The sequence below is a fragment of the Nestor notabilis genome, unplaced genomic scaffold (assembly GCF_000696875.1).
Source record: "Nestor notabilis isolate BGI_N333 unplaced genomic scaffold, ASM69687v1 scaffold3597, whole genome shotgun sequence".
NCBI lineage: Eukaryota > Metazoa > Chordata > Aves > Psittaciformes > Psittacidae > Nestor > Nestor notabilis.
In genome coordinates, this window is record NW_009936752.1 from 52,670 (window position 1) to 75,232 (window position 22,563).

Sequence of the window (22,563 nt, forward strand, 5' to 3'; positions counted from 1 at the left end):
GAGCAGGACAAGTTGGAGCAACCCTGGTGCAGCACAGCACCAGCAATTGAATGTTGATCAAATACTGTCCTAGGAGCTGCTTCCCCAAATCATGTGAGATCCCCAGTGGGCCAGATCCCCTGGAACAAATGCAGTATGTTCCAGTGAGGATCTGAGTCACAGGTCCTGGGGAATCATGTTAATGAGCATTAGACAACTGTTTCCTGGGGGAGGTTTGAAAAACAAGTATGTCTCAATCTTGCCTTTTGAAAAGCTGCATCTGTGTGCCAATACAGGGGATTTTTTCAACACTTTTTCTCAAAGGGCTTCCAGGTATGAGTCCGGCAGCACTGGTGTAAACAGATTGATTCAGGGATATTCTATTATGGAGAGAAATAGTTCAAATATTGCAGCATCCTCAGCAAAATCACGCCAGACGCTGCTTATATTGAAATGTAGCTCATTTGGTTTTAATTCATCCTGTACCATGAGGTTACAGCCTGGTTCAGTTCCTGCTTTTTAGCTGCTTTCTGTTACTTTTTTTCTTCTTCTTTTCTTTTTTTTTCCCTTTTTCTTTTTTTTTTTTTTGCCGGAGCTTGTGAATTGCAAGGTCAAGCTAAAGTCAAACTTTACCATTTCAGTGATGAAATGCAAGCAGATGTGGCTGTTTCATGTGACCCTGCTGTGCCTGGTGCCTGGCACCCCGGAGCACGTCCATCCTCTCGCAGCTCAGCAGTGCCAGTTCTCCCATTTGGATGTCAAAGTGGGTGCCAGCCCACTGGTCATCACCAGAAAGGTGAGCAGGGAAACTGCTTTGAACTTCAATGCCTGCATGGAGTGCAGGGGCCACAGCTGATGTTTGCTTAGCCTTAGGAAGGAGTTTAGGCAGGTGACCTATGGTTTGTGATGGGTTTTTTACCTTCATAATGATTCATTGCATCAGAGTCTGATTTCCTTGGGGACATCCATCTCTGCCTGCTGGCAGGGAGCTCTGTGGTACCAAACTTCTAATTATGCAGAGATTCCTCTGGCTCCATCACTTTCTGCAGATCATTTGCTCTCTGCATCTCACATACAGTTTGCAAATGATAATCACTTGGCATTGAGTAGGGTGGATTCTCCTACCTGAAATAAAACTAAATCATGTGTGTGCAATGAAGCCATGGTAATTTGAAATATTTCTTTTGGTTGTCTTGCCGAGGTTATTCATTGTCCAGGCAGAAAACATGCCTAAGGTTGTTCTTTTTTATGGTGAAGGTGAGCACAAGGTTAGCAGAATTGCTGAGAATTAATGTATTTCTTAATAAACTTGAGGATGACCCCTGGAAATTTTTCATCTCTTGGTTGTGTACACATGGCTCTGTTGCCTGTTACAGAATGGGATGTAAAGCTTCATATCAATGAAAACTATCCAAGTAACACAGGGCAACGTATTACTCCCTCAGCAAAATCACAACCAGACAGTATTTTCTACCTACTTTCGCCCTGACATTTTTCTAGGTCCTGGGCAATTTTTTCCCCTGTTAGTTAAAAGGCAGATTCCCAGAAAAATGCCAACCCCCCCCGACATCCCTCTGCAAATTTGAAGTGATATTTAAATAGAGACAAAAAGACGATGGTGGCTCAAGCCCTCTGCTTTGGTCAGCGCGGGTGCTGCGCAGGCAGCCTGCTTTCCCCTCCGCAGCGCTCTCCCCGGTGTTTCTCTCCAAGGTCTTTACTTCATGTTGTTTTGTTTCTATTAGGATTAACATGACTCACTTAGTGGTCTCGGAGTAAATGCTGTTTAAGTCTGAGGGATGGACTGTGTATACAGGGCAGGGAAGATGGTGTCCCACGTTTCAGGCACATCGCGGTTTCCTTGCCGAGATGCGTGGAGCTGGAGCCGCTTCCAGACATGTGTTTGTAATTTCTTGTTTGGTCTGCCTTGGTTCTGAGAAATGGTGCATTTTTTGATTTGCCTGCTGAAAGGGTTTCACACTTTCGGATACCAGCGTTTGATTAGTTTTGATGATAACCACAGTAGTACAATTCTGACTTCCAGATTGCTTTCCAGCATGACACTAAGCAGCCACCCATCTCCAAGGCTGAAGAAATTCACACGTGCATTTGATTTTTTCTTTCTGTTTTTTAATGAAGATGCAAAAAAGTGTTAAATACTTGCCACCAAAAAGAAAAAAAAGAGAAAAAAGAAGCAAATTTCTCATCCTTCATTTAGGGCGATGTCTGCCTAAGCCTACTCTAGTAAATAGGACAGGGTCTATCAAGAACAGAATAGCTCCAATTCCTTCTTTCATCATTTCCATACACCAGTTATCTGCCTGAGTAATTTTTACAAACTTTGTTCGATGAAGAGCTGTATTTGTCAAGAGTGTGTGATTTAAAAGAGAGTTACTAGACTTGCAAAGGAAAATTACTGGGAGTACTTGCCCAGAGATAACATAATATGAAGATGACAGAAAAGAGCAGACCAGCATTTCTATCACCCTTTTTCCGTGCCTACTAATGGTTTTGATTCTCATTATTTCTCAAATGCCAAGAGTAAAAACCCTCCAGGGTACCAATTAGCTGTGCCCAGTCTGGATCTGACTGCTCTCATCCAGGACATACTCCAGGATGCTGAAGCTCTCTTTGGGAAAAGGCAATTTGTGTGCAGCTATGTTTGGTATTTTTCATCTTGTTGGGAAATAGAGATGGACTCGTGCTTAATTTAATTAAAACCAAAGCTTTTTATTAATTGACTTTAAATAGAACCAATTACCATAAGTGGGAACCTGGGATCTGTGTCTGCAAATCATTTTTATCTGCCTCACATTTTATTAGGAGTTGTATTTTATTAGGAATTATATTTTATTCAAAAAAGAATAAGTGGCACATTCAGTTTAGTTCTGAATGAGCTTCTTGCCTTTTCTACAGCCTTTTCCATCTGCTTTTTACATTCCTTTGAATTTAAACAGTTGAACAATGACAGTGAGAGGATTTATGACAGCGTGCAACTATATTTTACATTTCTGTTGCTTAAGCATACTGTATATTTAAGGCACATTTTCTTACTTGAAACAGCAAACATAGATAATTTAGTGGTTCAAACAATAAGACTTTGGGTTACAACTCAGGGTGATTCCTGCCTGGATGGCTGCAATACAGTGGCACTGTGCTTGGTTGTAGGCGCTGATAGAGGTACATTAGCAATGCTGGGCTCAGCCTTGCCCCAGCATTAATTGCTGCTGCAGCCCTCTCCTGAGGTAGTGCTCTCCCTGCTTTAGAGATTAGGAAGCAGATCTGCTAAGACTGACGCTTTACTCACATGAATAGCTCCATTGAGTCCAACATGGCTATTAAGTGAGTTAAGTTCAATAATATATTAAATCTTTGCAGGGCCTAAGGCAACTTGGAAGAGGTTAGTTAAGAAGTCTGCCCTAGCCTTTTGCTGCAGCCACAAAACCATCCTTGTCAGAACCTGCTGCCTTCCCATTCTTAATTTTGTGGCTTGTGCACTGTTTTGCCTCATTTCTCTTGCAGACACATCATCTCTTATGAGCATCCTGCCTCTTTCTGTTGTTCTCTTCCTTACCCTCATGCAGCCTGCCTTCCATGGCCATTTGCATCTCTCCAACCTACCTGTATCCCCTTCAATTTTACTTTCAGGACTTCAACAGGAGCAAACAAACATCCCCCCATACCAGCCTCCACTGCCCCTCCACAGCCAAAATATCTCCAGCCTTTATAATATTGCAATACTGGCAAAAGCAATAGAGGGAGCTGCTGCTGATGGCTGGGGGCCAGCAAAGCACCACGAGCTGGACTCGCCTCATCCCTGGCTGCATCTCCCCCACAGCTCTATCACTTAGGATTCCTTGAAATGGATAAAAAAGAAAAGAAACAGAAAGAAAAAAGCAACAGACTCAGTAAGATTTCTTTGGATCAATATTTAAAGTGCTGGAAAAAATAAGAAAGATATTTGTAAAATTCCAAACTGTTTTCTTAGCCGTAGCATAAATATTTGTAGAGAAAGCAATTATTGTGCATAAGAATTTTCTGTTGTGCCTATTTCAGGGAGTTTTGTCAGTGAAATGATTGCTTTTTTGGCTTATCCCTGAATAACTAAGTAGAGGTGATTAAAAACCTTCAAGTCACTCAAATTTATTGTAATGTAACTATTTTTGAAAGCAGATTTAATATCAGTATGCTATTTATATTACCCGAGAGCTAACATTTCAGAGGCTACACTGATATATCAATGCCTGATGCAAAGCAGATTGCACTGAAGATGTACAAATGTATACAAGAAGAAAACTGCTTATATTTAATAAAGAACTGACATATAAACATATTTCAATACAATGGCAGAAATGGCTTTGAAGTTGCTGGGTTCCTACTGGTTTACTCCATTAATGTTTCTCTTCTGCATCCTGTGTGCAGTACAGACGGGCACCAACCTGAAGCTTGGTTGCACCTAAGCGGGGTGGCACATTCAGGGCTGATGTTATCCAGATTGATATGTCAGGACAGTTTCTTCTGTGCACATCAGGCTTATATTTTATCCCCAAATGCAGTTTTACTCCCATGCTGCTGCTGCCCATCTCTGGGCTGGGTGCTGCCTCTCTGCTTCTGCCCTCCCCTAAGTTCTCCCTTCACCCCAGGCACTTACTCCCTGTTCTGGGGTTTCTTTAGGGGACCCCACAGGCTCCCAGACTGATGTCCTTGAGCTCTTCTTGCCCACTGGCACCTGCCAGGGCACTTGCTAGAGCATCAGTTTTGGATAGAGATCTGGCTGCCCCTGCAGTGCCAGGGTCTGGCTCATGGGGTGGGAAGGGGTGGCTGTGGGCTGTCCTGATCCCAGTGCCAAAAACCTGCTCTGAGTCTGAAAGGAAGAGCAGGCAGGTAGCAAACGTGTGTCATGGGGGCAGAGGAGTCAATTCAGGATGCTGTCAGCTGCCCAGCATTGAGGAGTTCCCGTCTCCAGCTTGGTTTCTGGCCTCTGAAGGAACTGGTTACCTCTATGGTAGACAGCAATAATGTTCCCTTTTAACATAAATACTTAATTCCCCTTGGTCTGTACAGAAAGCAGTGGCTGTAGGGGTTTAGGGCCACCAGATCCAGCCTGGCTGTGCCCCTTATGGATGTCCCCATGCCCATGCCACGGCAGAAGGCTGAGACCAGGCTAAAACCTCCTTGCTGCGCTTCTGCCTCTTTTGCACCTCATTGCTGCACCCCCTCTGCCCCTGCACTGTGGTTTCGTACTCAGATGCCTCTATCTGAGATAACCAAAGATGCAGAAACCTTCTGATCTTCCTGCTAAAACCTTCCACGCTCAGCCCAAGGCAAGGGCGAGGGACTGTGGAGCTGCTAATCTGGGGCTGGGCAGCCCAGCAGCTGGCTGCAGCTGGATACACACTGTGCAGCCCCCATGGCTGAGCTTGGGATGTGCATGTTTTCATCCCTGTCCTCATGCCTCTTTCCAGGGAAGTCCACCCACTCCTCCCCTCCCTCTCTGCCTTTGATTGTCCATCTGTATTTTGCTACCGGCAGCCACCTCCTGCTCTTCCCAGAAACCTTCTCCTCTCTGTTAGCTGCTCCCTCCAGCCAAGTTTGACCACAGCAGTGCCTTATGGCCCAGGAAGATTTCACAACTCCCTCTCCTTTAGCCATGAATGCTTTGTTTGTATCAACCCTTCCTTATTTCTCACATTGCTCCATCTCCGTGTAGCCACAGTGAATCAGCCAACACCGTCCCCATCCCTGCACCCCATCACTGTTCCCTATTTCTGTATCCCACCACTGCTGCCCATCTCTGTACCCCTCTTTTATGGGTCCCTTGGCACCAACACCTTGGCGGTGCCCTGAAGAGTCGTGGAGACCTCCTAAGCCTCCACCACCACCCCATCCAAAGCAAACCCTTTCTGCAAGCCCATGTACACAATATTCAGCCACAGCCTGGAGGGGACAGGCACGCATGTCCCACACCCACATGTCCAAAGCCACCTCTCCCAGGACAGGTGGTTTTCACCCGTGGATGCTGGTGGGAGCCTCCATCCCTAGCCATCTCCCGCAGCAAAGATGTTATTAGTGGCATTAGTCCTTCAGGCTGTTTCCAGCGGGGATTCCCGTGCCACCTGGTGGACAGAGGGGACATTTCCCCTTTTTTACTTCACAGAAGACGAAGGAGCACGCAGGAAAGTTCATTTTTTGGTGGGGAATCTGGCTGAGCATAATCCATTTAAACCGTGTGCTATGAGAAATGCCATCCTGTGCTATCTCCTACCCCGGGATAAGCCTCAAACCAGCCCACATTAACCAAACCTCTCTTTCTTACCTGTTCCTTGTCTTTATGCATAATACTTCTTTTTAATTGAGAGTAAATGCTGTTCAATAATGATTACTGCAATCACTTTAACAAGAAAATAACTTTTCTCATTCCTGAGCTGCAGGATTCATACTTTTATTTAGGCTTGAGCAACTGTGTTCTGGTTTTGAAACGAATGTGCAGTTTGAATCCCTCCTGTGGCCAGTCCCAGGCAGGCTGCGAGGGGCGGAAGCACTGCTAAAAAGCCTGTGGAAATAGAAAAATGTAAGTAAATAATAGTGGATATTCCTGGCAAGTGATGGTTTTCTTCAATTTATGAACACAAACATCGCAGGAGAAACTTGGTTCCGAGACGTATTTTCGTTCGAGGATTAGATGTAAATCCCCGAATTGAGGTGCTTAATGAAATGAACCAAAATGGCTTTTGCTCTCAAATCCTTGCAAGAAGTGCCCAAATGGAGCTGCCAAATAGCTGCAAATCTTGAATAAATAGTGAGAAAACTGCAATGTGCTCAGACACATTTCAGAAGATGTCGATGAGGAAATCACCATTCGGAGTTTTCTCCCGCTAGTAACAGTTTTACATCCCTCTGCTTTAATCCTCTGAGAGAAATCCGGACTTTAGTGAAGCCCATGGAAACTTCAGCAGCGATCTGACTTGGGCCAGGATTTTGCCCCAGGTCTTTTCATAAACTCAACAAAATGACTACACAAAAATATATAGCGCAGACAAAAATCAGGGCCAGCAGCTGTCGGTAGCTGATGCCGCATGAAGCAACACTATAGAAAATGAAGAGTTTCTTTGTGCACGTAGCCTGAAATCTTTGTGCGTGCAGAATGGAGCTGAAATTTGGCTACAACCCTCTAACTGATACCCTGATTGCTGCAAAAAAAGTAGCACAAAATCCCTCTGCCAACAATTAGCTTGCGCTGTGATTTTATGTCTCACTTGAAAGACGATGTCTTCATAATATCCCGTTTAATCTTTTGGGGCAGTAATACTCCTTCCCTAGGATGCTCAATTCAACCACCCAAAGCCCTGGCTTTGTTTTTCTAAAACGAAGGGGGAAAAGAGCACAAATTAAAAATATTCTGACTTCAGAATGAGGAAAATCATATGTTTTCCTTGGAAAAGAAACAAATTGCTTTTATTTTCTTCAGTGGCAAACCCCATATAACTTAGACTGTCCAGAAATGGAAAGCTTTTAATTTTCAAGAGAAACAAACTCCTTCCCTCTCAAAGCTTCAGCTTTCACTGACTCGGAATAACTTGCCTTGACTGAGATGAAATGAAATATTTTAGTTCATTTTAAAACCATCTGCAATAATTTTTTTTTAAATACATGGCTAATAATAAATAAGAATAATAAAAATCAGACATGAACATGTTTCACCTAAAAAATGCAGAAACACAGATTATAGGATTTCCTCACCTTCATTAATGTATTTTCTACCCTCCAGAAATTATTGCTCAGTGGAATGCTTGCTCCAAGATCTGTCGGAAAGCAGGAGCTGCTCTGTGAGTAAGAGTGGGTGCCACCTCCAGCATGGTGTGTACTGCATGGCAGCAGCAGTGACAGCACCCGTGATGGGGACAACAGCCACCTTCATCCTTGGACCTTATCATGCCAATGTGCCCAGTTGGGGCAATCATTGCATGGAGAGCCAGGGGTGGAGGGGATATGGGCAATCAGCTGGGATGATACATGGGAGATGGCAGAGGGAGAGGGTCAGGAATAACATGGGACATTTTTTTGGGGGGGGAACACAAGTGGCTTAAGCCAGCTTTATCAGTGTGTTATAAACCGGCAATCAGCAGGGCTGAGATTTGGCAATCAGTCAATACCTGCTCAAAAACAACCTGGAGAAATGAACCTGGGACCCACTTAAAGTGACCTTTGGAAGGAAGAAAAACAAGTTTAAAAGAAAACAAATGCTTCACAGTGGTGCTTCAAACAGCTCCGTTTAACTGAGGGTGTGTAAGGACATTTTTCCTCCGTGTGTGAGAACTCTTTGTGTGCCTGGAGCTTTGTGGTGACACGACAGGCTGGCGGCCCTCAGCTGGCTGTGGATGCCCCACCTGCATGTACAGGGGACCTGTTGTCTCCTGGGAACTCTCTGATGCCTTCAGTCCAGCCCAGCGAAGCTGGGGAAAACAGCTTCACCCTTTCCTGGGACAATCCAGGAAAGGGGTATGTACTAACAAAGAGGTGGCTGTCTCCCCTGTTTATTCCCTTCTTAACTGAAAGCAGCAGTTGCAGGTAGCCCCTAACCCAGGTTGATATTCAGAGGTGGTTGAAATCCCAACCAAATTCAGTCCCACGTTTGTTTTCCAGTTTGAAGTCAGCTTGTTGTCTCATGGAAACACAGCACTCGCACCAGATCATTGCACAATGCAGCTCGAGAGCAGTGTCTGATTTTTACCACCCTGAATCTCCTGTTCTTCTACCCCAGGAATGAATTCCCCAGAAAACCCTAATCCTTCCCCATCTTTCAACCGGAAGATTCCCGTTTCTTCCCCCCAAATTCTCCTGCTAAGAAACCTCAACAGTTTGAAACCAACTGCTCTTCAAACGCTGGATATGAAGCCCTGCTTCCGCCCAGACTTTCCCTTAAATATAACGAGGAATATGTGAAACATTTGAAGGAGCTGAAATCACCACTGATGGCGTGTAGCAGCCCCACTGAGCTATCTGGTTCCTGTTACGTGTTTCTTTTCCTTGCATTATCTGTATTAGAACTTATAAAATGCATGATTTGTATCAGCTGTCCTGCTTTGTTGTTACTGCCATGTTCTGCTGAAATGATAACAAACTGCTTGTCCCCAGTCTTCCCTCCCCCAAAATATCCCAGCTATGTGATAAAAAAAGATGCCATTTTATTACAGGGCTGAACAAAACTGTATAAGAGGCAAAATGAAGGGGCTGGGAGGGGCACGACTCCAGGGAAGTGGAGGAAAAGTTGGTGAAGAAGATGGTGACAGGGAATGCAAAAAGCAAAAGCAATTATGAGCTTGGAAATGTTTATAATATCATTTTGCAACCACAAACAGGAACCTGATACCTTCTCCCACTGCATCATAGCCTGGGACACTTAGATTCAAAAGGGCAATTCCCAACTTCTATATGGGATTATACACTAAAGCATTTTGGGGAGAACTTACAGTTTTCTCTATGAATTTGGTTTACCTGAATTTCCAGATGCTGGGAAATCTATTCCTTCAACATATCTAATTTCATGAGGTCATGGAGAGTGGGATATTTTGGATCTGCTCACCCAAATGGGTGTTCCTGATCCTTCCCTGGCAAGCCTTCCCCAAGTCATGTGCATGGCCAGATGACTGCCATAGTGCATTCCTATACAATAATTCCCTCACTCCTGCAGCATCTGATGATGAGGTTTTTTAGGATAAAGACAGCACAGTCTGCGTTCGCCCATCTGTGATCTGAAACCCCTCCCTGTGTGTGGTTCATGAGACCAACAGCCACCTTTCCCAGGCTGCAGAAGCCCCTGTGTACATGCTGATTTCAATGAAAATTGAGCGCCAAGGCATAAAGTTATATGTGGCTCCTCCACCCAGCTTTATGGTGTCCTCCTCTTCAGTGACCACAGTTTCCCTCAAAATATTTAAGGTGTTTATACTTTTTCCTCACTTTATTTCTTCTTTCCATCACTTGTGTTGTGAGGTTGGTACAAGCAAATATAATCTAGGTTTTACAGACTGCAAAAAAGAGGCAGAGCTAAAGTGATTTATCCTGGAAGGAACTGAGGTCAGATCCAGACCTACATCTCAGAAGCTGTGGATACTGCTCCTTTGCCCAAATCACTGAGCCAGATTCTTCTTAGCTTTGGTAGTCCCACTGCAGAACTGCTTTTGGAAAGCACTTATCTTCTGAGTTGCAAATACCGTGACATTTCAGATGAAATCTCATTGAGCAAGTCTACTTTTCAGAGGAAATATTAAGGAACTTAACAACTTAACACTTCAATAGTGATAAAAACGTATTTGTCTTTTATACAGAAAAGGGCTGACAGCCAAATTCTGTAGCTGAGAATACTTCCTTAAGTATATAACACTGAATGAGCAGCAAAAGGGTCAATTCATGTTTTTATGAAAACAAGCAGAAGTGCCTGGAGCGTGGGCATCCCGTCTCATTCCTGTCTTCAGAGGTGATGCAAACTGTCACACAAAGAAAAAGCAGGAATATCTGTGCAAAAAGAATATACAGAAATCCATTTCAAGACAATAAAAGTAATAATTTGTCATCAGAAAAAGTGCTGGGGTCAGAACTTTTATCAGTGTCTCAGTGAGGCTACACAAAACTGCATCTGTGGGAGACAGGGTTTCAGTGAGTGTTATTTTAAGTGGTCTGGCTAAAGAATACCTCCTTGCATTGCTTTGCAGTGCATTATTAATTATTATTTAAAAGCTCAATACAGCTTTTGTTTCTCCATCTTTCTGTTCTCAGCAAAAATTGTACCTTATTATAGATCTATTCTGTCCCTTCTGCAAAGAGAGGGAGATAGGTTTTCTACTTTAATCAGACATTTTCATTTGCATCTAACTTCCTGTACTGACTTCAAAGACTTGAAATCCCTAATTCTGGTTCAACAAGAAGATAGGGGTCTTTTTTCCCAGATAATCAGAATGAGAATAAAAACTTTCTCTTTTTGCCCCCTCCCTGTTTTCTGCATATTTTAGAGAAGTCTTGCTTTGTAGATAAGCTGGAAACCCTTGTCACAATCTCATCAGTAGAGTCAAGTGCTAAATGCCCCCATAGAATAAAGCCCCAATAAAAGACACGGTTTCTAACTATCAATTTTTGCAGTTGTTGGATAAAACCCATACGTCCTTTCATGGTGATTCTTTCTTTGCTGATGACATCCATTTATCTTCTTTCCCCTAAACGCCAATGTTCTTAAGCAGTTGTAAACATGCTCCCTTCTATCTTTGTTCCTTTTGCAGCCATGCTGCTGCCTACCTGCGGAACTGCTGGTCCAAACCATCCTGGTTTTCCCTGCTAGGCACAGGAACATTGCCAGGAGTTGGAATTTGAAATGAAAACTGCTTTCAGGTCAGCTGGGAATTGCTCTGCAAATTTGTCTTCAGTTGTTGACTGACTCCCTGGATTACAAAGGCAGAGAGGAAAAACCCTGTCTTAATCCCAAATGCAAAGCACAGGTGGAAACTCTCCAATAAAATAGGGTTTTGGGGGGGTGGTTGGAAAATTCTGTTTCATCAAATTGCAATTGTTTTTGCATGAACATGTTCATTTAAAAAAAACCCCTTTGCTAGGGAGGTTTTTCAAATCCAGGATGTATTTTCCTGCCAAAGCTAGAATAATCAAGGACTGTCATTCTTCCTGCACAACAGCCCATCCAAGCCACCCGCCAATGTAATTTCCCAGAGATAAGGGGATTTAGGCTTCAGCATTTTCTTCTGCCCCTGTTTTTCCCTTGAAAAGTGCCAACCCAACTTGGCATCACTTTGGGCTGGAACCAAAGGTCAAGTCCTGATTTCCATCAAGAAATGCAATTGCTTTGCAGGCAACCCACTTTGGAGAGGTGCATCGAAGAACAGGGATTAAATTCTCATGCGAGATCATATGGTTCAAAATAAAGAAGGTTCAGTTATTTCCCTTTGCTCTTCGCAGCAAGAATGCCTCCCAGCAAAGTACCCTGTGATTGAATTTTAGATCAAAACAGTTGCTGTGCATCCAAAGCCATGGCTCAGCCATGCCTGCAAACAGAAAGGAGGCCAAAGGAGAAAACTCTTTAAGCCACAAGTCAGAGCAGGGAGGGAGTGGAATAAAAGCTACTGCTTGAAAATCCATTCCAGAGGATGCGAGCCAAAGGCGGGGGAGAGCTTTCTGCAAAGATGCTCGTGCATTGACTTGCTCCTCCAACATCTCCGTCACTTGGACACACCACAACGCTGCTTGCAGAGAAGCTGTCCCGTACCTAAAAGACTGGTCAGTCCTTCATGCCACCCAGGACCTGTGTTTTGAAGCCTCCATGTGTAAGAGAGGGGCAAGACAGGCAGTTTTGGGTAGCAGCAGAAATAAGCTGCATGCTTCAGTTTAATCGTGGTCCAGATCTCCCCCTTGCACCCCTCTAAGCTGGTTCTGCTTCTCCCTCTGCCTCCCACTTCCTTCCAGAGGCTTCCTTTAGATCCCTGCTCACTGTAAGCCTTGTCCTGGCAAAGGGCACTGTGGGTTATGTTTTGACTGGATAATGAGCGGGGAAAAAGTGTTTTCAGAAGGAATTTTTCCCTTTGGTGCCTAAAGGGAGCCAAATCATCATATAAAATTGTAACACTGCACATCACTCTGTGTTCAGAGCCTCTGCTGAATCAAACATCCATGTCTCTCTCCAGAGGAGCATGCTGTGGGATGGAATAGGGCAAGAGCAAACTTGCTCCTGTGACGAAAAGATCTTGCCAACAAGTATTTGGCCACCAGCTATTTGAATAGAGCAAGATGGGCATTTCATGGTGCCCTGAACTCCATTTCAAGTGGCATGCTATAAATTGTTATATAAAGATTTATTAATTTTCAAGCCAGTAGGAAATGAAAAATAGAAATAAAGAAATGACTGGAAAACCACAGGTTTGTTCTAGATTAGATGCCACAGGAGATACAGCTCTTCTCCCCTCCAAATGCCACTGTAGCTTCCTGGACAAAATAAATACCTCACTCTTAAATATAACGTAAATTTAAAACCCAACAAGAGTCTTCGGGGTACTAATTCAGGAAGGGACAAGTAACATTTATATTCAGAGACCTGTTGGGAGGAGCATTATCCATAACCTATTTAGATTTCAAGGGTAAGTTGAAATGCTGCGAGCCACTCCATGTCTTCTTGTTTTGGCAGTAAAATTATGGCTACATCCAGTTTTCCTACAGTATTTCCATTTCCCGTATCACCATACATACATGGTAATAACCAAACATTTTAAAAGCAAAAATCCCCCAGCACTTACCAAAGAAATGATGTTTAGCAAACATTTGGGGTCCGAAGAAGTGGGCACAGCAACGGCACAGGCATGTCCCAGCCCAACCTGCCTTTCCAGGAACGCAGGTTTCCTGCAGAGCTGCCCTCCCTGCCTCAGGGCAACACCCCCAGCACTTCTCCTCCTGCCCTGCTCCGTGGTTTTTGTGTTCAGAGATGAATGGCACAGACCTGTGCACCGGGCTGTTATTGCTGGGTAAAGTTAATAAAACATTTGAGTCACTGTGAGGAAGCTTTCCCAACTCGCTACACGCCTGATCTTCGGGGTTACCCGCGTTTGCCTCCTCACCTTTGCGTTGTATGATGTTATTCTAACCTCTTTCATCTTTGGCTTTTGGCAGTCTTTTCTGCTTTAAGTATATAGTTATCTTAAGTTGAGCAAGATGTTTCAGGCTACAATAACTGGTTGATGTTTTAAATTGAAATCTCCTAATATGCATTCAATTTACATGCACTAAAGCTCTCATTCAATCCGAAATACCAACCAAATATAAAATAATAGTGACACTTGACATTTTCGCAGAGATTTATGACTTCAAAGGGTTCTACAATATAAACCAACGAACTCTGTACTTATGAGATGGGTAAGCAAATACTATTAGGACAGAAAATGGATGAAGGGAGACTGCACAGCTTGCCCAAGGCCAGAAAAGGAGCCAGTGTCAGGGCTGGGGTCCTGGCTCTCTCTCATATCCCAAACCACCAGGCAGTTGGTAACTTTAGAAGGTGCATTTCCAACATGGACGAGTGAGGCAGGTCCACATCCCAAGCAGATGTATGAGAAATGTAGGCAATGGAATTGAATGCTGTCATCAACAAAATGCGCCCAGTCTCTGCCCAGCCCTAGATGCTCCCAGGCATCGTGGATGCTGTGGTTCCTTATTTTTGAGGTGCCTCTGCACTGGTGATGTGGTTTCAGCACACAGACCGGGGTTGAGTGGGATGATGGCCACGGGTAGATCCTGCTTGTCCGGCACAGCGTGGTTCAGCCCTGCAGATGAATGATACAACTGGTAGGAAGTCCTATGGACCAATTGTCTTTACTAACAACCTGTGCATCCCTCTGTGAGGGTGGTTTCAGCCTATTCTCTCATTTGCAAATGGGCCGGGTCCCTCTCTTGTGACACTCCTTCGTTTCACTGGAGCAGCCTGCTCCAGTAGCCTGAATTAGAAACCTGCAAGCTGCTTGATGGATGCTGCTATTGTTAACGCAAATAAGCGGGTGGATGTCTCATTAATCACAGCCCATAAACCATTTTGACTAACTGAGAAAATATTTCCTCTTTCCTATTCACGCAATAGTTTCTCTGAGCCTTTTAGCCCATTTGTATGGGCTCAAGAATGAGTTGCTACCCGTTATACAGCATGTCCTGCCCTTCCCTTTCTTTGTAAACATGAGCAGCTCAATTCCATGATGTGTTTTGATAAACTGCCAAGAGCCAGCTAATGTACTGTTTGCTGACAAGTATTTGTTATTAATCCAAAAGCACTGAGCTTGTGGGTTGGGATTTTATTTTTTTTTTTTAATAAATATCAAAACTAAATTAAACAAGGGTGTGGAGATTTCTCAGATGTAGCTACTGTTCCTTCCGTGATGCAGTTGCAAATATGCAGCTTCTCCAATTCCAAGGAGTTATTTAAGTCATTCTATTCCTTTATCCTGCAGATATCACAAAATTTAATTGGGTGTCCTCTTCTCATGATAAGTTCCAATAATGAGTTAGAATTTTAAAGCAAATGCAGGGAGATAAAACTGTGGCAGCACTTCCTTGTACACATTTTGCTGCTTCTTGTGGCTCCTTGGGACCTGCTGGTGACAAAAGGGTAGCAGATGCTTGTCACCGGCTGAGAAGCCTCAATCTCAACATCCGTGTGACCTAGCAGGGATGTTGCACATCACCTAACAGGTTTGTTTTGGTGCATTTTAGAATCCACCTTATAACCTCCATGGCTTTTTGGGATGTGCTCAGGACTCCAGTGAGCACCCCAGGATGCTTTGCCATCCAGATGAACCCTTTGCAGGGAGCAACCCATTAACTCATTGCAGAAGGGCTTGTGGCACCGACCACAGCTGGAATCATCCCCATCCCATGTCCAGAAATGGCTCATGGGAGGGCAGCGTGTGGATGAGAGGAGGAGGAGGAGGACATGCTTTGAAAGTGTTCCTAAGCCAAGCACATTGGAGGTGAGCGTCTCAGTATCAGCCACAGGAGCACGTCAGGCTGCAGCGTTCACAGCACCAGCAAGTTTGTGCAATGGGACCCCCCACAATGTGGAGCAGAAAGTGCCCTGAGGGCAGATCAATTTTAAGCTTGATGTAAAAAGATGACAACTATGTATGAGCCGAGCAGGCAGAAAACACAGGGGCTTTCATTTCCATGTGCAGGGCACCATTTGTGTTCCAAATTCAGCTGACAGCTTTTGAGGCAGTTCTTTCAGGTGACAAATGGTAATAAAGCTCCTATTTACACTGGCTGTTGACTCATCTTAGGTGGAATTATGTACCGAAATAAGTAAATAGCTTCCTATTCAATGTGATCCATACACAGCTATGGGACAGAGTACAATGCAAAGCTCCTGTATAGACAAGACTCTTGTTTGTTGTGTGCTTTTCTAGGTCACTTAGCACTTTGCTTCATAAACGTGCTTTTTAGGAGTGAGACTCCTGGTGTGAATGGTCTTTCCGTTGTACAGAGTATTTCACCCTTAAAAGCTAGCAAAGCTATGATTGCTTTTTAATTTGCATTGTAAACACATTAAAGATGAGCTGAGCAAACCAGAACGACTTCGGATGCCTTTTTACATACCTGAATATGAGGGCTTGTGTGCTTTATTTTGTTAGAATCTCCATTTATCTCTGGAGTTTTGGGATTGTTAGAAAAAAACCTCTTGGAAAAAGGTTCTCAAGATAATTGCACTTCAGGTGGTGAAATTGCCAGCCCCTACATGTGCACGTAGTGTTTTGATAGCTCTGGTTCGTGTTAGCCAAACTAGTAGCCATCTTTCTCTTGACTCTCAAAGGACTGTGGAAAAGCAGCATCCTACCTTAGCTGACAAACTATCTGGGGTATTTTGGGCCACCTACTCCATAAGGCTGTCCATGTAAAATCCGAGTTGGTTGGTCATTATGTCTAGAAACTGTAAGAGATGCAATATTGTTGGTTTTCCGTATACAGAAACTGTCCTCACCTAAAAAACTATGTTTCTGTTCCCAGAATTTTCTAGACCAGCCAGTCTTCAACTTACTTTCTTTTTAATCAATGATAAACGCCCTGCAATGGTTAGAGAATCGTGGCGAGTAGAAGTTGCATCAAAGATGGTTAAAAAATGCAGTTTCTTACTTCCTGGCACTGGAACTTGAAGTAGTGTAGGTAAAGCATCTGTTTCTAAGGATTTAAAAATGTAAGACAAATTTCTTCTTCCATTAGATTCTTCCAAGAGTGACTATAATAACTCATCCAGTATGTTCAGAAAAAGTCATTATCGAGTTAGCATCCAGCCAAAGGGGCATGACTGCCAGCTCTTAATTCTGTTTCCTTTATGATTGTAGGCTTGACTTGAAAGTTCCCTGCATCTCCTGGAGATTTTAGCACTTGGGAAAGAGGAAGGGTTGAGGAGGGATTTTGAGGAGGCTTGTCCTGATGGGGTACACTGGCACAGGGAACATCTATGCCCTGGTAACCCTAAGCCATGTGCTGCAGAGGAAGTTACCTTCCTCTTACCTCTTCTTATCTTTTATTATTAGCATTCATATTTAACTGTTCAGTCTCTCAAATCAATTCCAGGTCTTCCAGCACTGTTGCAGGATCATGTCCCACAAGCACTAGGAGGAATCTTTCCCATCTCAGAAATCTGTTTCTCCATGCAGAGAAGATCATACCTACATGTCTGACGCATGCAGAAATGCACACACACATACACCTCTGCTGGAAGACAGTAACCATTGTCTTCTGTTGCTGGAGAGGGAAAGGTGTTGCAGTTCTCCAGAGTGCAAAGTGACCTACAGCCCCTCAGTGGGAGGCATGAAGTTATGTAGCTCATTAAACCTTAAAAAAGCAAGGAGAGAAGCTGCTTCCAATTATCAGGATGAAAATTAATGAAATAAAAACTACAGACAGGCTGCAGAATTATGCAATAAAAAGGGCTTTGCTGGCATTAACAAGGCGGTGTGTAATATTTGTGTGGTTCTAGCTCAGCCTTGGCTTGAACACATGGTGATTCTGCACATAAAATGTATCCAAATTAATGAATTAAAAATCCTTGATAATCCCACACAATTTTCTGTTCCTAGTTCAGTATTATTACTTGGGAAATCTCTTGAAAAAGGGAAAATGAGGCTGTGATCTGTTGTCTCAGAAAATAACCTCTTTGTTAATACCAAAAGAGTTGCGTGTGGACTGGCTGGCCTGATTCATGGCAAAGCCCAACTGCTTTCTTATTATATGGAACAAAGGTCCAATGTAGCAGTAGCTGCATATAAGAGGCTCCAGAAGAGACCTACAGTTTAGGAGACATGAAACAAAGTGAGTGTGGTAGTGAACACGCCTAAGAAAATGTGCCTTTAAGAATAGAGCAGTCTTATTAAAAGGCTCCATATCACCCCACAAAGAGCATCTTCCACAATGTTAGCTCTGCCTTGGGATCCAAAGAGCATTGCCTTATTAGTCCACACCTAAAATCAATCTAGTGCACATTATAACCAGAAGTCATAGCCTTCAGCAGCTTAGTGCAAGATTCAACAGACTGCACGAACTCAATGCAGAAAATGCTTCTTTTTCCTCTAAAATCCTCGTCCACCCCTTCCTTTCCACCTTCTTTCTCCCCATTTCTACGGAAGGACACAATTGCCTTTCTAGGCACTGGGGTGAAGAAATGTTCCTTTGCTTTGCAAACTCCATAAATGTAACCTTTGTTTCTGTTGTAGTGATGCTGTATGATCCAGAAAGTGTTCACCAAGGACTGAAGAGCCTGATGGCCTGGTGAGCAAGACACAGTGAAAGTAGTATACATGAAAATGTGTTAGTGGGATTGCTGTTCCCGTGAATGTAGATACAGAATCTCCAGAGAGAGGAGAATGTTGCAATCTAAACATTTATACATATATATAAAATAAGGGACATCATTTGCTTAGACATAAATTAGCCCCTATGAGACAGATTTATTGCAGCTTGGAATGTTTTAATGAGAAGAGGAGGTTCCACCATCATAGGATACATTTTGCATCAAAACGTTTGATATATAAATAACGTTCGGGTGAAATTCTCAACCCCCCAATATTTAGCACTTAACTGGGGATTGGGAAGGAATTTAAGGAAGAGGGGTGTGTAAATTGGTGTTTTCAGTCAAATTCTGAGCGCTCTGAAGTCTGACGTCAGGTTTACGCACGGGAGCCGTGCTGGGATGCCTGCCGCGGGGCAGGGGAGAGGTGAGAGCTGAGGGCTGAAAGGCTCACAGAAGGGATGTTTGTGGAGAGCAGCTCTCCCTCTCACCTTCCTTCATGCAAATCCCTTTCTACACCTGGTCCTGGGGATAAGGGAGATGACAGGACCACAGCTTCAACTGCTTCTCTGTCACACCCTGCTACCCCAAAGTCCTGTATTTCACATGTATCTAAACAGTTGATTTAACAGCGATTATTATTGCTATAGGAATCAACTCCAGGCTCCCTAAATGAACTGGAAAAAGAAAGTAAAATTCAAAGCTGATAGGTCAGTCCCTGGCTGTGTGGTGGTGTGGGAGAGTCAGTTCCCAAAGGGCAAACAGTAGGATTTTTCCTATTTCATATGGCTATTAGCAATGGGTTTAACATCCTCTGTAAGAAAATGCTGGGTACTCAGCTGAGAACATCTTATTTCTTGCCTGCATTTCTGCCAGCAACAACTTCTTTTTGTTAACTTCTGATTGAACGATGACAACAGCAACTCCCAAAAGCCTTCCTCTTGATTTGGTGAAATGCATCTGAATAGGAAATGGTGTAGAAAGAATCGTAATGTTATTATATTGTTCTGATTCATTCACTGAGAAATTATAAATAGAATATGAAGGGATTTGGATTTTAACAACTCCGATTTTAACACTTGTGACAATGGGTGTATTTTAAACCTTCTTTGAATATATGCAGACAATGAGCTATGGATTTATGAGCTTGAGCTGGTTTTCACACCAAGCACAACTGCAGGGGGGGATGCTGAGCACTGGAATCGGGGCTACCCTTTGGCTGGGACTGATGGCTTAGTATTTCAGAGCAGAAAGCACATTTTCAAGGTCTGAGTCCCTTTTTCCACCTCAGAGAACTCAGCAGAGACTTGAGGGGCAGCTATGGCAGAAGCAGAGTGGTGATTTCCACAGGTACTACCAATTCTGTCTGAAGATCCCAGAAGAGATATTACCCTTCAGCTCCTGAGCACAGAACTGTCATCTCTGCCCTGGTTTCTGGCTGACTTTCCTGGTGTCCTGAGCACCTGCTGGGGACATGGCCTTTTATTCCATGAAAAGTTCTCTTGAGGACACCATCCCAGGAGAGTTTGCACTGAAATCATTGGGATGCTGGCTCTAGTGGAGGCAGCAGGATGAGCAGGAGAGCGCTGCTGCTCCCTCTGCTCGCAGAGGTTTTCCTCAGCTGCCTTTCCCAGAGGAAACATTCCCACTCCTCCAGGATAAGGAAAAGGAAAAATGCTGGCAGAGTGAAAGCTGGAAATTGCAGGTATTTAGGTGTTTAACTGCCAAAACTGGGGGGAGAGATGGAAAAACCCTGGGACATTTCTGGGACAAGAACTCAAACCATGTGCCTGCCTTGCTGGCTCTGAACAATATGAATTATTATCTGGCTGTATGACCTGAGTATTCTCTGTAGGATGCTCAGAAAGATTCTAATGGACATTCTGAGTTTCCAAACCCATGGTGAAGAGGAAAACACGTACATAAAGCTTACTGAATGCTTATCAAGAAACATAGTGCTGTATCAGGTTGAGGAAATGGGCATGCAATGTCCCCAAAAAGTATTTTGAGCTCAGCCACAGCAGTTCTTTATCTTGCACAGAAAAGACAACAAAACAAAGTATTTCAAGCAATAAGAATAGTAATTAAAGAAGCAGAACATCTCTTGTATGTATACAAGGCAGTAGCATGTACAAACTCCACCACGGGAGATGTGCCAGCATGGGATAGGTGATGCAAAGACTGATGCAGGTGACAGAGAGGGACACCTTGGCACTGTCTACTTGCATTATCTTTGGTACTCCTTAAAGGTATAAATCTTGTTTTCTTAGCCTGTTTTTTCCTTCTTCTTTACATTTCACCATCTTTCACTGCTACAGATAAAAACATGAATGTTTGATTCGAGAGAGTTATCTTCAATAGCACAGTACTTGGAGGAAAACTGGAGTGTTCGATTTTGATGTATATAAATTAGGGGAGGGGGAGCAAAGTGTCCTCTTTCCTGGGTTAATAGAGAAATTTCTAGCAGTTTAAGGAAAACAAGGAATATTGAAGCCTGACTTTGAATTTGTTGAGGTTTTCCATAAGAAAAGGTCATGTTTAAACAGCGTAAATGCCTCATCTTTCTAGGAAAAGCTGTTTTCACCTAATTCATAACATGTTTGCAGTTCTTATGCTGGTAATGAACTGCACTGATTTTGCTGTATAAGTAATAAATTCACTGACTAAATTTGGCAAAAATAGCAAGCCTGGCCAAATTTGCAAGATCTTGGGCAAGTCATGAAACCCATCAATCCTGGCATTCAAAAGTTTACAAAGAAAAACTTTGTTTTACACAAGTGCTGTTCTCATAATTTATACATTTCATTTAACATTTCTTTTGCTTAATAAGTATATAATTCATACAGGGCAGAAATGAAATTGTACAACACTTGGTTTCAATTTTGCAGTTCCTATTAGGGGAGCTTAATGCTCTCCTATTATTGCTACAGAGGTTATTTTCAGTACCATTGGTCCTTATCATGCATGCGTTGGTCAGCTTAGATGAAAAGCCACACTGCATGTGCTAACCCTTCATAGTAATGCCACCAAATTAATCAATTCCTACTTTCTGACTTCTCAACCTACCCTAAGGTGAAGGAAACACGATCCACTGAGAATCATCTTGCAATTAAAACGTTCTCTATGAATCAGCATGACAATGCAGGTGCTAAGCAAGCATCTGTTCAATTAAGATGGTTTAGCAGTATTGGGACAAGTCTATTTTGCTTTTTTTTTCCAGATCATTAAGCTTATACTTAACGCTGGAAGCAAACAATAGGTCATTAGTGGATTAGGGGTAATTACCAACGGCAGTCATTATTCCTAAGGCTTAATGGGCCAATTTGCTGCTGTAATAGTACCCCAGTATTGTGGTGCTCCAGCAGAAAAGCTGGGGGTGCTGGAATGAGCCATTGCCTTGAAGGCCCTGGAAATGGCCGAGCAATCCCACCCCTTCTCAGGACATGTCACCATGGGGTGGATGGGGCCTTGCTGCCAGGTGGGGGGTCCCATCAGCTCCATTTTGGGAGCTAGGTTCAAGCTGTAGAACACCCACTTGGGGACATCTGCCTAATCCCAAAGCTGCCCGGATCACTGTGCATAGAAAGTTCCATAGGGAAAGTGGGGGACACCAGAAGCTGTGCCCGCCGGTCCAGCTGGCACTGCCCCTGCTGGAGCATCTCCTGGCCTCTCCTCCCCAGGGCTGCCCAGGGATGATTTGAACACTGTTCTCATTCAGAACAGAGACTGAGAGGTGGTATCTGGACACTGCCCAGGTACAAAATCTTTTATGAAGCTCCGTGAGGTACCAGTTTAGCTAAAATTTCCCGGGCATCTTGGTCTGCCTGCAGGTCTCAGCATCTCTGTCCAATGTACAGTCCATGGGCAGGGGTTGAGCGGAGGAGCCAGGGACCTGAGTGCAGAGGACTGAAGGGACCATTAGAAAAGTCAAAGTATGCATAATTGTAGCCGTGTTTGCAAGCAGAGTAAAATGATATCGACAGCTATGTTTTTATTTTCAGCATTATATTCTCAGTCACACATTTCAACCTAGAGTGCCGTATCATTTTTCTGCTTTTAGGAAGGGGATTAAGGAAGGAAAAAAAGACATAATGCTATAGTGGAGTTAAGTGCCACTTCTTCAGGCTCCTGTCAAATCTTCTAATTTGGAATAATTACCAGTGTCAGGTTTGGGGAAGGAGTTTGATGTAAATTGCCTCTATCTGTGCTCATCCTGTGAGAAAAGAAAAACAGTGTTAGAAGGTGGAGGACTGAACAGGCACCACCAGGAA